The sequence below is a fragment of the Leopardus geoffroyi genome, chromosome C1 (genome assembly GCF_018350155.1).
Source record: "Leopardus geoffroyi isolate Oge1 chromosome C1, O.geoffroyi_Oge1_pat1.0, whole genome shotgun sequence".
NCBI lineage: Eukaryota > Metazoa > Chordata > Mammalia > Carnivora > Felidae > Leopardus > Leopardus geoffroyi.
The window spans coordinates 93,335,765-93,349,715 of NC_059328.1; the positions used below are offsets into that span (position 1 = coordinate 93,335,765).

Consider the following 13,951-nt stretch of genomic DNA (forward strand, 5'->3'; position numbering starts at 1 on the left):
TTGGTTGGTTGTAGTTCCCGCCAAGGTGATTGGGCCAAAGTGCCTCCCTGCCAGGCCGCGGTTGGTTCCAGGGACCTCCGGCCCAGGGCCGTCCTTCCGCTTTAAATCTTGCGTGGTTGCTAGGGGCGCTCCGAGCCCTAGGCATGTGGGGAGATGGGGAGATTCTTCCCTTTGGAGAAGGTGTGAACCCGCCCCAAGATTGGCAATTGGGAGAACTTGTACGGAGGAGTTGATAGGCTCCTTGTACAATAATCCCCGCCGGAGTAAATTGGTCCGGTTTTTCTCCACGCCCTCCACCAGCCCCGCCTTTCGCGGGATTCCCCGCGCTTCCGGCTCTGGCTCAGTCTTCCAGGTGCTGCGCGGAGAGCTCCGGGACTCGCCGTGGGCGGTGACGGGGTGCGCTGCGGTGGGAACGAGCGGGCGCCTTGGGCGGGTCCGTTTGCCGCAGCCCACCCTACCCTGGTTCGTTTCAGAAAAGTTTGGTGGGCTTCAGTCAGTGGGAAAAGACTCCAAGTTTCCTCCTGGTCAAGGTAATTTTACCAGCATTTCCTTCCATTCCTTGCCCTCCCGGCTCCCCCCACCCCACACTTCCCAGTACAGGTTTTAGAGCAGGTAACGCCTTGGATCTGAGATTCGTATTGCTCTCTGCTTTTTCTGTTATTCGTGAAGAATTTAGCTGACGGTGCCGCCTTTGTGTGCTTTGTGCTTCGCTTCCCTAAAGGTAAAAGGGCAACGTCACAACTTCATAGAAAGACTGTAAAATGAATTATTTGTTCAAGAAAGATAGCCAAGTAAGAAGTCATTTGATGGGCAGTATATGACAGAGAGAAATGCCAGGGTTCTGTTTCCAGTGAATATGATACCACTGGTCAAGTCTCCTTCAGGCCCCGTATTTCTCAAGTAAAGTTCATGTTTGGCTGTAGGTTAGATTTGTAAATGAGGCATTTCAGTTGAGGGGGAGGCGGTATGTAGAAATATGCCTTTGGGGTATGGGCTCTGTTTTTCCTCTCATTTATTTCCTGCCTTCATAAATTCAACAAGAATATCGTTTTGTGGTCCCTAGCCAGTCAGATGTTTGACACTTATAAAACAGAAGTTCCAAGTAGCAATCCTCAGCAATCTGTTAGATTGCTGTGAAAAGAACAATATCCTCTAGGTTTCTGGTCAACTATTGTGGCCTTTCTGTTGAAAAAGTGTTGTTAAATTCACTGTGCCTACTCTTTCAAAGTTCTTTTGAAATTAATATATAGTAACTACTTATATACTTACATAGGTATTACCTATAAACCTATATAGGTACTTGAGCATGATAATATTTCCTGAACACTCAGGGATGCAAGGTGTCCTACTGATATCAGATATGGCAGTGACTGCCCCACAAAGTCACTTGAATGTGGAATCTCCTCTGGGTAAATGTGTTTGTGCCCTATATATCATAAATGAAGGGGAGCCGGTAGCTGATGGTGGGTAATAAGGGAACTCTTGTTTTCTCCAAGAAAATGGGTCATCATGGCATTAAAAATCCAGCACCTAGTATAGTTTCTTGCCCATAGTCAATACAATAAATGTATCATCAATTGTTGAACCAAGTGTTCCTCTGAGAAAAATGATAAAGGAGCCAAAGAAGACAAAAAAGAAATGTACTAAAGCATGAGAGAATGAGCTACATTCAGAAACTGAGTAAGGTATCTAAACATATTGGAGAGCTAGGCACATTGGTCCTGGAACAAAATGAACTGTGGCAGAATAGTCCCTGGTGGACCGCAGATACTACCCAAATAAAGAAACCAGTAAGAACTGATCCCCAAAATCAATTCTTTACATACCTGTAATTACCTAATTTGTAAATATTTCTGACTGCACATAAACTAGAAATTTTACTACTTTAAAAAAAGACACCCTAAAGTATGTATAACTGTCCCCATGACTTATAAAAAGAGATATAGAAGAAAAGAGTCGGAAATTGTTTCAGAAACTAAAACCATAAAAGAGAGCACCTCGTACTTTGGTGGCAGCAAAAGCAGGGAACTGGCATCTGGACAGCTAGTGTGATGCTATAGACACTGGCTTAAAATAATTTTAAAAGCCTCATGGTATCTCTTTGAAAGAAATAAAATGAGAGTTTATCTATTTAAGAGTAAAGTAATTGAGGATAAACAAAATGTAGTATGTACATACGACAAAATATTATTTTAGCCTTAAAAAGGAATGAAACTCGCGGCACCTAGGTGGCTCAGTCAATTAAGGGTCCAACTGCTGCTCAGGTCATGATCTCACAGCTTATGGGTTCAAGCCCTGTGTAGGGCTCTGTGCTGACAGCTCAGAGCCTGGAGCCTGTTTCAGATTCTGTGTCTCCGTCTCTCTCTCTCTCTTTCTCTCTCTCTCTCTCTTTCTCTACAGGATTATTGGTGATCGTCTCCCATGCTCAGTCTCAGGCTGCAGCATTTGGCAGAAATCAGTGATTTTTCAGAACGTTGGAAGGTGCCCACAACTGGCACTAGTGTTTTCTGTCACTTTAGAGCACCTATGGAGAGTCCTTTGCTTTTCCATACAAGAGTAAGCTTAGGAATGCTTTGCTTTATTGTAGGTCAGGCTGCCTGCAGATATGGACCCTTTCCTCTGCTGCCTTATTGCCAGTTACATTAAATACAGTATATGGCAAGAGTTTATTAATCTGTACTATAGTCAACATCCATGCGAGCATATATAATAGCCTCCATGCAGAAAAAAATAGGCAATAAGAAGGAGATGATTATGGTGGAAGTTAAGAAGGAAATCATCGAGAAGTATGAACGAGGTATGCGAGTGGCTGAAATTCCAAGATTTTATAAGAAGCCTATGTTTGCATCTTGTCTGCAGAGGAGGAAGAGAAAAAGGCAGAGGAAACCCTCACTTCAAATGAGATTAGAGAAATGTGTAAAATGTGGGAAACAGTGCAAAATTTTGTAGAAAAGCACCACCCAAAAAAGGCTGTAGCAGTGTGAGCAATGAATCTGTTTAATGACAATGCGATGTCACATTTCCACGAAATCCTCAAAAGGAGGCAAAAGCAAGTGTCATTGGATAAGTTCCTTGTTAAAGTTGCATGAAAAGAAAAAGATTCCATTGAGATAGCAGTGATTCCCTTAGTGACAGTGAAAATTGTCCTACACAATAATCCTCCTCTCTCTTGTCTCCCTCACACCAGCCACGAAGGTTTTCAAAAGTAAGTGCAGGTTAGGGTACCTGGGTGGCTCAGTTGGTTAAGTGTCCAACTTCGGCTTGGGTCATGATCTCGTGGTTCGTGGGTTTGAGCCCCACATTGGGCTCTATGCTGACAGTTCAGAACCTAGAACCTACTTCAGATTCTGTGTCTCCCTCTCTGCCCCTCCCCTAAAATAAATAGCCATTAAAAAAAAAATTTAAGTGCATTAATTTGTTTTTCTTTATACTGTATATTTTCTTTATTATTTTGTATTTTATTACAGTATTGTAATCATTTTTATATGAATATTTTTAGGTTGTAGAATGAATTATATGAGTTTCCATTATTTCTTATGGGGAAATTTCGCTTCGATATACAAGTGCTTTGGATTACAAGCATGTTTCTGGAACGAATTACACTCACAAACCGAGGTTTTACTGTACTTCTATAAGGCACCTAAAATAGTCAAATTCATAGAGACAGAAAGTAGACTAGTGGTTACCTGGGGCAGGGGAAGAAGGGGCTGGAGAATTATTGTTTAACAGCCACAGAATTTCAGTGTGGGATGATGATAAAGTTCTGGGGATGGATGGTGGTAATGGTTGCACAACAGAGTGAACATTGTTAATGCCACTGAACTATACATTTAATGATGATAAATTTTATGTATATTTTTACCACAGTAAAAATAAATATTTTCTTTAAAAGGAAAGTAGTTGAAATGTGAGTTCTTTGAGGACCAGTATTACATCTTATTCAGCCTAGTACCTCGCATATAGTAGATGCTCTAGAATATTTGTTGAGTAAATAGACAATTATCAACTGGTTGCTGTAAACACACTAGTTATATAGAGATTAATGTATGTGTTACTTAGAGAATTAGAGTAAGTAGAAAATTCAGTATTTCAAATTGCCACTCTTAAAATATAATTTAACACTAATATTTCTTTTTCTTTTATTTCCTTTGTGGAGCTTTTGTTTGGTTGGTTGATTGGTTGGTTTGTGTTTTTTAATTTTTTTTTTTTTTACATTTATTTATTTTTGAGAGACAGAGAGAGAGCATGAGAGGAGGAGGGGCAGAGAGAGGGAGACACAGAATCCGAAGGAGGCTCCAGGCTCTGAGCTGTAAGCACAGAGCCCAACGCGGGGCGCGAACTCACGAAAAATGAGATCATGACCTGAGCCGAAATCTGACGCTCAATTGACTGAGCCACCCAGGCGCCCCTATTGGTTGGTTTGTGGTTTTAAATAAAATTGATGAAAGTTTGTTGGTCACAATCTTTTTAGGTGAAATACTGAGAGATGAAAAGGACTGTTTCTTCCTGGAGAAATGCAGATCATTTAGATATTAATGAAAGTTCTGCATTCACCTGCTGAATGAGAGCTTTCACATATTTTGGTACTTTTTGCATATTTTTGCAAAGAAAGAAATATGACCCCCTAATTAAAAGCTGCTGTAATCATTTTAAGAGATGAAACACAGAGATCTTAACTATATTACAATAAAGTATCTACAGATTAGAAGCCTTGTCATTCCACTAGAAGTAAAGGAAGTAATTTCATAAAGCTACTAGCCTAACAAATATTGAAAATACTCAGATTTGTTAGTAAATGTCCTGTATGATTACTTTGTGTCAGGCATTCCTGGGTGAATGGCAGAAGGTATACTTACATGGACAATTTCATAAGTGATTTCAAATCAATCTATAATCTAGGTCCCTTTCTCTTCTTAAATATCCTGTTCCCCAAATCCATCTATCCACTTTTATCTCTAGCAGCTACGATTTGCTATTTACATAAAGAGACAGTTTAGATTTGGCTGCTTCCCCTTATGATTTATTTTTACTCCAGTCATTTTGTAAGAATATCTTCAAATAAGCAAAGATTTTGAGCCAAGGATATTGACAGATTTAATTAGCTTTGATTATTGCAAGTCCCCCAAGAAATAATAATTGGCCAGTCCTGGCCAATGACTAAGCATGGCAGGAGCTTTATTGAGCAGTGAAACGCAACTGACTGAGCAATGCAGCTTCATTGTAGAAATATTTGGGACTCCTCTAATGGGTAGCTTTGGCTTGAGGATCATCCATCAGCCTACCTGAAACCCTCAGAACTGTGCTGCAGTCTGAGATAATGCCTACTCATCCTTTCTTTTCCCTCTCCTTCATAACTCAGAATGTGACTGTATTTGGATGTAGGTCCTTTATAAAGGCAATTAAGATGTCAGGGTGAACCCTAATCCAATCTGACTAGTGTCCTTGTAAGGAGGAATTTGAACACCCAGAAAGACGCTGAGGGCATGTGTGCAGAGGAAGTGCATGTGAGGATACAGCAAGAAGGTGGCCATCTACAATCCAAGGGAGATGCCTCAGAAGAAACCAATCCTGCTGATATCTTGATCTTGGACTTCTACACTCCACAACTGTGAGAAATACATTTCTGTTGTTTATGCTATCCAGTCTGCGGTACTGTATTTTGTAATGGCGGCCCTAGCTATGCCAAATACCACCTTGGCAGCTGCTCAGAGGGTCCAAACTAACACAAGTGGTACCAAGAGAGGTCCAAAAACAAAAAACAGAAACAAAAGAAAGCTAGAAAATAAAATGAAGTTTCAGAACTGGCTCACTCACTATCTGGTGGGCAAAGACAATATTATCGTGAGTAGTGTACGGACATGGATACTTCCCAGCACAAGGTGGTGACCAGGCGCTAAAGATTTCATCAGTGGTGGCCTGGGAAAACATCCCAGTGGAGGAGAAGGAAAAGAATATAATTTCAGGCATTTGAAATGCATGGGGGTCGGGGAGGGCAATGCCTACAAGGACAATGGAGTTGGCCGGTTACTGCTAAGTTGTATAGACACTCAGGCAGGATAACGAAAAAGCAAAGGTCCCCCTTGATTAATAGCCAAGTATGAGAGACAAGAGGACCTCTTTAGTAACTTACAAAAAGGCTTTTATCTCTATAGTGGAAGACCTGACACAGTTATGCCACAAACTTGGGACATGATAGAGGCACAGAGCCCCAAAGACATTTAAATATGTAGCCAAAGCTGGTCAGGGCCCTGGCTGAAAATGCCTGAACGCCTGAAACAAGGGATGGGACATCTGTATGCACAACCGTAAGGATCTTAGCTCTGTAGGCCCTCGTGAACTTTGAAAGCTTGCAGAGATAGTCTACCTCTTCGTAGTAAGAACTAGTACTTCCTCCATGCTCAAAGACACTACAGAGCCACTCCTTCTCTACTGGCTACTATGCTAATAAATGGAATCAAATCCTAGCATAACCAAGCTGAAAACCTGCCTGACCTAATAAAGGAGGAAAGAGATCCTATACAAAGGAGCTGTAAAAATTAGCATATACAAACAAGTCAGAGGAGTTTTGAGGTTGCTTGATCATGGGGGCTGGAATATTAGACTAGATAATCAAGAATTCATTGACAGCACTTTCTTCTCGGGATTTAACACTGCATGGACTCTTACGGAGGATGTAACAAACTCATGGGAGGGATGGGCGGGGGAATCTCTTAGAAACCTAGAGAAAGTGATGGCCAATGCTGAGCAAAGTAGAAATGTCTCAGTTGCCCGGGCATATGGTAGAAGAATGAATTAAAAGACTGGGGGAAGTGGGCATGCTGGAATGGATATGTGTGAAGCCAGAAGACCCATCAGAGGATTCTGTTTCACAGGAGGGCCCAGAAGATACACCATTCACCAAGGCCATCAGAAATCCTCTGGTAAGGGACACCACCACCAAGAAGTTCTCTGCATTCCTGAGCTAACAACAGCAGTCACAGAGTTAGGACCCATTAATGATTATGGGAAAAATATTCCCCTTCCCCAAGTAATAGAGGCCAGATAGTGGCACTTAGTCACTAGAAGCCAGAAGGCCACAATTAAAAAGACCAACAACATTTGACAAGTGGCAGCCAAGAGGGCTTGACTCACAGGGAGTTGTGGAGATGGATGTAGAGCTTGGTATCTCTAGGGGCAAAATAGGTGGGAATCCTATTAACATCTACAACCCAAAAAAGGCCAAAACGGAGGAGCAGGAGACTGAGGGTGGTTTCATCCAGAAAGTCATCGTCCCTTGTTCAGTATCCCGATCTGAGCCACTTTTCAGATCTGAAACTTGTTGACTTAAGAGGCGGCAGATCCTGCGGCACTGCAGCAAATGTAAGTGTTATGATTCCCTAGTCCTTTGCTAAAGATATCTATGGCCATTTACTTCAGTGATTGTACACAGTGGGAAAGAGGAATAACCAGAAATTTAAGAACTATTGGACTCAGTCAACACAGACATCAATATCCTGAGACCCAAAGCATTGTCATAGCCTCTTGTTAGAGTGGAGGCAAATGGGGACTGGGTAATAATTGGAGTTCTGACTAAAGTCTAGTTAGGGTAGGTCCACTGTGTCTGTGAACCCACCCAGTGGTCATTTCTTCAGTTCTTGAGTATGTAATTGGAGTTGATACACTTAGCAGCTGCAGTTATACCAACATTTAAATGCTTGACCTGTGTGAAGAGCTATCATAGTGGAGAAGGCCAAGTGGAAACACCTGAAAATGACCTTCCAGACCTGGCTAACATAGTAAAATAAAAAATAAACAAATGAAAATATCACATACCAGGGGGCATGGTGGAAATCAGTGCCACCATTAAAGACCTAAGAAATGTGGGAGGATGGTCCCTATCATATCTCCATTTTATTAGCCAGTCAGGCCCCTGCAGAAACTAGATGGGTCCTGGAGAATGACTCTAGACCACCATAGCAAGTCACAGCCCCAATAGCACCTGCTGTGCTTTATATAGTCCTATTGCTAGTGCAGATTAATAAGGCATCAGGACATGACGTGTGGCCAGTGGTTTGTTGAACAAATTATTTTCCATTTTGATTAGGAAAGATCATGTGGGACAGATAACCATTTACAGTTTTGCCTCAAGGATAGATTAACTCTGCCCTCTGTCGTAATAAGGTCCAAAGAAATCTGAACCTCCTAAACATCTCATAGAGTAGCACACCGACCCATTGCATCAATGATATGCCGGTCAGAATGTACAAGTGGAGTGGCTAGTATGCTGGAGGCATTGGTAAGACTAATGCTCCAGAGAATAGAAGAAAAATGCTATAAAGATTCAAGGACTTGCCACTTCAGTGAGGTTTTCAGAGTGTACCATTATATCTTTCCAAAGTGAAAGTCTTGCATCCCTTACCACAGAGAAGAATGCACAGGGCTTGGTATATCTCTTTAGGTTCTGGAGCAACATATACCACACTTAGGAATACTGCTCCAGCCCATTTACCAGGTGACATTGAAGATTTCCAGCTTTGGGGCCCAGAGCAGGTGAAAGGCTCTTCAGAAGTCCAGGCTACAGTACAGACATCTTTGTCACTTTGGCCATGTATTCCAGTAAAATCTTGTATTGGAGGTATCAGACTAGGAAAAGAAGCAGTTTGGAGCTTGGCTGGGCTATGGGGTACTCCGGTATTTGGGCAAACATTATTCTGCATGTGTCTGTGGGTGTGTTTCCAGATGAAGTTAACATTGGATTGGTAGAATGAGTAAAGCAGATTGCCATCCCTAATGTAAGTGGGCCTCATTCAATCAATTGAAGACCTGAATAGAACTAAAAGATTAAGTAGAAGGGAACTCCTGCTTGATTGCATAGCTAGGATGTTGGTCTTTTCCAGCCTTTAGGCTTGGACTGAAACATCAGCTCTTCTTGGATCTCGAACCCGCCAACTTTCAGACTGGAAATCACGCCATTGGCTTTCCTTGTTCTCAGGCCGTTGGCTTCAGACTGGGAACTACACATCAGCTCTCCTGGGTCTCCAGCTTGATGACTGCAGATCTTGGGACTTCTTGGCCTCCATACTCATGTGAGTCAATTCTTTATAATAAATCTATAGCTATAGCTATACAATCTATATCTATACTTACACCTACATCTATATAACTATAATGTTTCTGTTTCTCTGGAGATCCCTGGCTAATACAGATCTTGACACCAGCCGTGGAATGTAGCTGTAACAAATAACTAAAAATGTGGAAGCTGCTTTGGAACTGGATAATGAGTGGAGTTGGAAAAGTTTTAAAGTCCATGCTACAAATATGGACATTAAGGACAATTCTGGTGAGACGTCAGATGGAAATGAGGAGGACGTTAATGGAAATTGTGGGAAAAGTGACCCTTGTTATAAAGTGGTGAATAACTTGGCTGAACTGTGTTCTGTCTTGTGCAAGGTAGAATTTGTGAGTGATGAAATTGGATATTTAGCTGAGGAGATTTCTAAGCAAAGTATTGAAGGAGGGGCTTGGTTCCTCCTGATTGCTTATAGTAAAATGTGAAAGGAGAGAGATGAAGAAGGAATTGTTAAGCAAAAAGGAACCAGAACTTGATGATTTAGAGATTTCTCAGCCTACCCATATTGAAAAACATGAGAAAGCATGTTCTAAAGAAAATACCAATGGCACAACTTGATTATCACTTGATAAAGAGTTTATGGGATTATATGAGCAGAAATGCAGCCAATTTGAACTGAAGGGGATGAAGATGGGACCAAACAAAGGAAGGCTGTTGGGCTTATTGAATTTGACAAGACAGAATGATAGAGCTATTCAGCTGCACACATGCACTATTCTGCAAGAAGAGGGGAAAATGATGCCGACAGTGATTAAGAGATCATCAGGGCCACTACAGTACCTCAGTTTCAACAGCCTTTGGTGGGGGACTACCCAACAGGACCTTGGGGGTGATGCTGCCACCTACTGGACCTGGAGGGCAGAGCATTGAACCAAGGAGGATTATTTTAAAGCCTTAAAATCTGATGGACTTTGCCTTGCTAAATTTTGAGCTTGCTTGGGACCATCACCCCTTTCTTCTCCCTTTTGTAATGAGAATGTCTATCCTATTACTATCCCACTATTGTATTTTGAAAGTATATAACTTGTCTGATTTCACAGATTCACAGCTGGAGAGGAATTTTGCCTCAGGATGAATCATACCTCCAGTCTCACTCTATCTGATTTAGATGATATTCAAATGAGACTTTAGATGCTGGAATAAATTAAGAGCTTTGGAGATTTGGGGATGAAATGAATGTATTTTGTGTGCAATAATGATGTGAATTTTAGGGGGCCACAGGTGGAATGTTATAGACTGAATGTGTCCCCCTCCAAATTCATACATTGAAGCCCTAATCCCCAATATGATGACAAAGAGGCACCAGAGAGCTCTCTTTCTCTGCCCTGTAAGGATACAGTGAGAAGGTAGCTGTCTGCAAGTCAGGAAGAGAGCTTTCACCAGATCCTGATTATGCTGGCATCTTGATCTCGGACTTCTGGCCTCTAGAACTGTGAGAAAATAAATTTCTGTTGTTTAAGCCACCCAGTCTATGGTATTTTGTCATGGAAGCCCAAGCTGACTAAGAAAGAGCTTATGGTAAGCCCTAGCAAAAACATCACAGTGCAGTCCTCAGGACTCTGGAGCAAGGCCATGCCATCTGCAACTGAGAATTATACACATTTTAAGAACCAGCTACTAGTGAGAACCAGATAGATACTGAGCCTTGATGGAGACAGAACACTTAACCACAGGACATCAGGTAACCATGTGTCCAGAACTACTTATTATGGACTGAGTTCTTTTGGTTCAGATGGACCCAGCAGCATCTGTTATAAGATGGAAATGGTACATACAGGATGGAGCTCAAACACAACTGGGGCACTTGTAAGCTGCATGACCAGGTAGCCCACATCCCCATATAACCCACCACAGCTGCACCAATACCATGACCAGCTGAAGGAAGAAGGGTAAAGCCTAAGTTTGGTTTATGGATGAGTCAGCTTAGTATGTAGGTACAAACCAAAATTAGATAGTGGCTGCATTATAGTTACATTCTTCAGAGTCTTTGAAAAACAGCAAAGAAGGAAAATCTTCCCAGTTGGTAGAATTACAAAGATCATCCCTGATCGTCTGCTTTTAGTATAAGGAGAAGCAGACTGAAGTAAGAATATATATAGATTCTTGGGCAGGTGTCAATGGCCTGTCAGAAGACCTAGTAGGGCACCTGGAAGGAAAAGGACTAGAAGACCAAAGACAAGGAGATCTTGAGTAGAGTCATGTGGATAAATATACAGGAGTGGGCATGAAGTGTGAGGAGTTTTGTATCATATCTCACATCCACCAGGGAAGAGGCACTAAGCAATCAAGGAGACAAAATGACTCATCCAATTATCATTACCAGCCTTAATCAATGGCCACCTTGGAACCTGCATGATGTGTTATAAGCACTCTTACGGATTATGTTTTTTCCCCCTTTCAAATTCTTATGTTGAAATTCTAACCCCCAATACCTTAAATTGTGACTTTATTTGGAAATAGGGCTGTTGCAGATGTAATTAGTTAAGATGACATCATACTGGAGTAGGGTGGTCCCCTAATTCAATGTGACTCATGTTCTTATAAGCAGATAGCCATGTGAAGACAGAGATACACAGAGAGAATGCCATGGGAAGATAAAGACAGATCAGGGTGTTGTAGCAGAAGCCAAAGAATGCCAAAGATTGCCAGCAAACCACAAGAAGCTAGGGGAGAAGCATGGGACAGATTTTCTTTCACAGCCCTCAAAAGGAACCAAGCCTATGGACATATTGAGCTCAGACTTCTAGCTTTCAGAACCGTAAGATAATTACATATCTGTTGTTTAAACCACCAAATGTGTGGTACTTTGTTAAGGCAGTGCTAAGAAACTAATACAGGCACATAAATGGAGGGGCCTTTGTGGCAGGGATGGAGACTATGTACAGGCCCAAAAGCTTGGACTCCAAATTTCCAAGACTGATACAGCTACTGATGCCATAATGTCCAATCTGTCATCACAGAGACTTATGCTGAGTCCCCAGTATGGCACCATTACTCAAGGAGACCAACTGGATACTCGGTGACAAGTTGACTACATTGGGTCCCTTCCATCTTGAAGGAGTCAGTGGTTCATTCTCACAGAGATATATAGCTATTCTGGGTATGGGTTTTCCTTTCCACCCACAGATCCTTAGCCAAAATTACTATATTGGGGCTTATGGAATGCCTGATCGACAGATGTAGAATCCTATGTAACATAGCATCTGACCAGGGTACCTGCTTCATGGTAAAAGAGGTGTGGGAGTGCACCCATGGCCATGGGATCCGCTGGACATACCATACCATCCGGAAAAAGCTGACCTCATAGAAAGCCAGAATGACATTCTAAAGGCACAGGTGAAAAGCCACTCAAGGATAACATTCTGAAAAAAATTGGGAGTTATAATTCAGGATGTGTTATACAAATAAATCAGAGGTCTTCATGACTCCCAATAGAAAAAATACATGGATCCACTAAGAAATGGATGTAGGAACACCCCCATTTACTTTTACTGCCAATGACCCACTAGAGGATGTTGTGTTTCCCATATCCACAAATCTGGGATTGATAGGGTTGGGGCTGGTGGTACTGGTCATCAAAGAGATTGCACTCCTATTAAAGGACACAGCAAGGGTCCCTTTGAACCACAAGATATGACTTCTGCACTTTGGACTCATTATTCCTGGGACCAGTAGGCAAAAAGAGGAGTCACAATCATGACAAGGATAATTGACCCTGATCAATAGGAAAAGGTAGCACTGTTTTTGGTTTTGTTTGTTTGTTTTTAGCAGAATTCATGTGGTTCCCTTGGACATCTCCTGACACTCCCTTGCCCCACTGTAACTGAACATATGCAGCGACCATGACCTGACAAAGTATAGTTACCAAAATCTCAGACCAGGAATAAAGCTTTGGATTATACCACCACAAAAACCACGAAGACCTGCTAAGATGATAACTGCAAGTGAGAGGAATTTAGAGTGGATAGTGGAAAAGGGAGAGGATGAGTATCACTTGTGACCTCTAGATCAATTTCTGTAGTCCATCCTACTAACCTTCCTTTTCTAAGTTTCCTTTCAGCAAGAGAGGCCCATGGGAACCATGGAAGAGCTTCTCCCCAAACCTGCATGAAGAAATAAATCTTTGGGGCAAAGGAGTTGAAATGTGGTTCTGAAAATGGGTCCCTGAATTCCCTTTGCAGAGCATAGTTAATCAATGGCCCCAACTACTGACCTTGATCCACCAATATGTTCACAACTGAGGCCATGCTTCTCACAACCTTGTCCTAGCTAATGACTGAGCATCTGGGGTAATAAATCAGGCTCATTTCTTTGAGACTTGGGATTCCACTAATGGGCCACTTTGGCTAGAGAACTACCCATAGGATTCAGAGCTCACAGGGAAATTTAGAGAAAGAAACAGCAAATTTATGCAAAGAAAGTAAAAAGAAAAAGGAAGTAAAAGGAAATAAAGATAAAATCAGAAATCAGTGAAATAGAAAGCAGACATACAAGAGCCAACACTTATTAATCAACAGTCAACAAAGCCAAAATTTATAATCTTCAAAAGAGCTAAAAAATTAATCAACTCCTAGCAAGATTAATCAAGGAAGAGTGCATAAAAACACATTACCAATATCAGCAATAAAAAGGGGGACATCAGTACAGGTCCTATAGACATTGAAAATATAAGGAGATGTTACAACTTTTTACCAATAAATTTGATGATATAGATGAAATGGAAAATTTTATTGAGAAACAGACTTACTAAGACTAAAACAATAATAAATAGAAAATTCCGTATTTTATATTTTAAAGAAACTGAATTCATCATTTAAAATCTTCTACAAATGAAACTCCAGA

General features: G+C 41.4%; 1 long non-coding RNA gene across 3 annotated transcripts; it reads left to right on the forward strand.

Moving 5' to 3' along the window:
• Window positions 1–69: 69 nt before the first annotated feature.
• Window positions 70–10,572, forward strand: LOC123598387. 3 transcript variants are annotated; one of them, XR_006712579.1, is made up of 5 exons: window positions 70–271; window positions 474–530; window positions 5,450–7,359; window positions 8,877–9,065; window positions 9,168–10,572. It is a non-coding gene; the product is annotated as an uncharacterized LOC123598387 (long non-coding RNA). The 3 variants fall into 3 exon arrangements; XR_006712578.1 differs by lacking the exon at window positions 70–271 and having other exon boundaries at window positions 278–530; XR_006712577.1 differs by lacking the exons at window positions 70–271; window positions 474–530 and having other exon boundaries at window positions 3,013–7,359.
• Window positions 10,573–13,951: the final 3,379 nt, after the last annotated feature.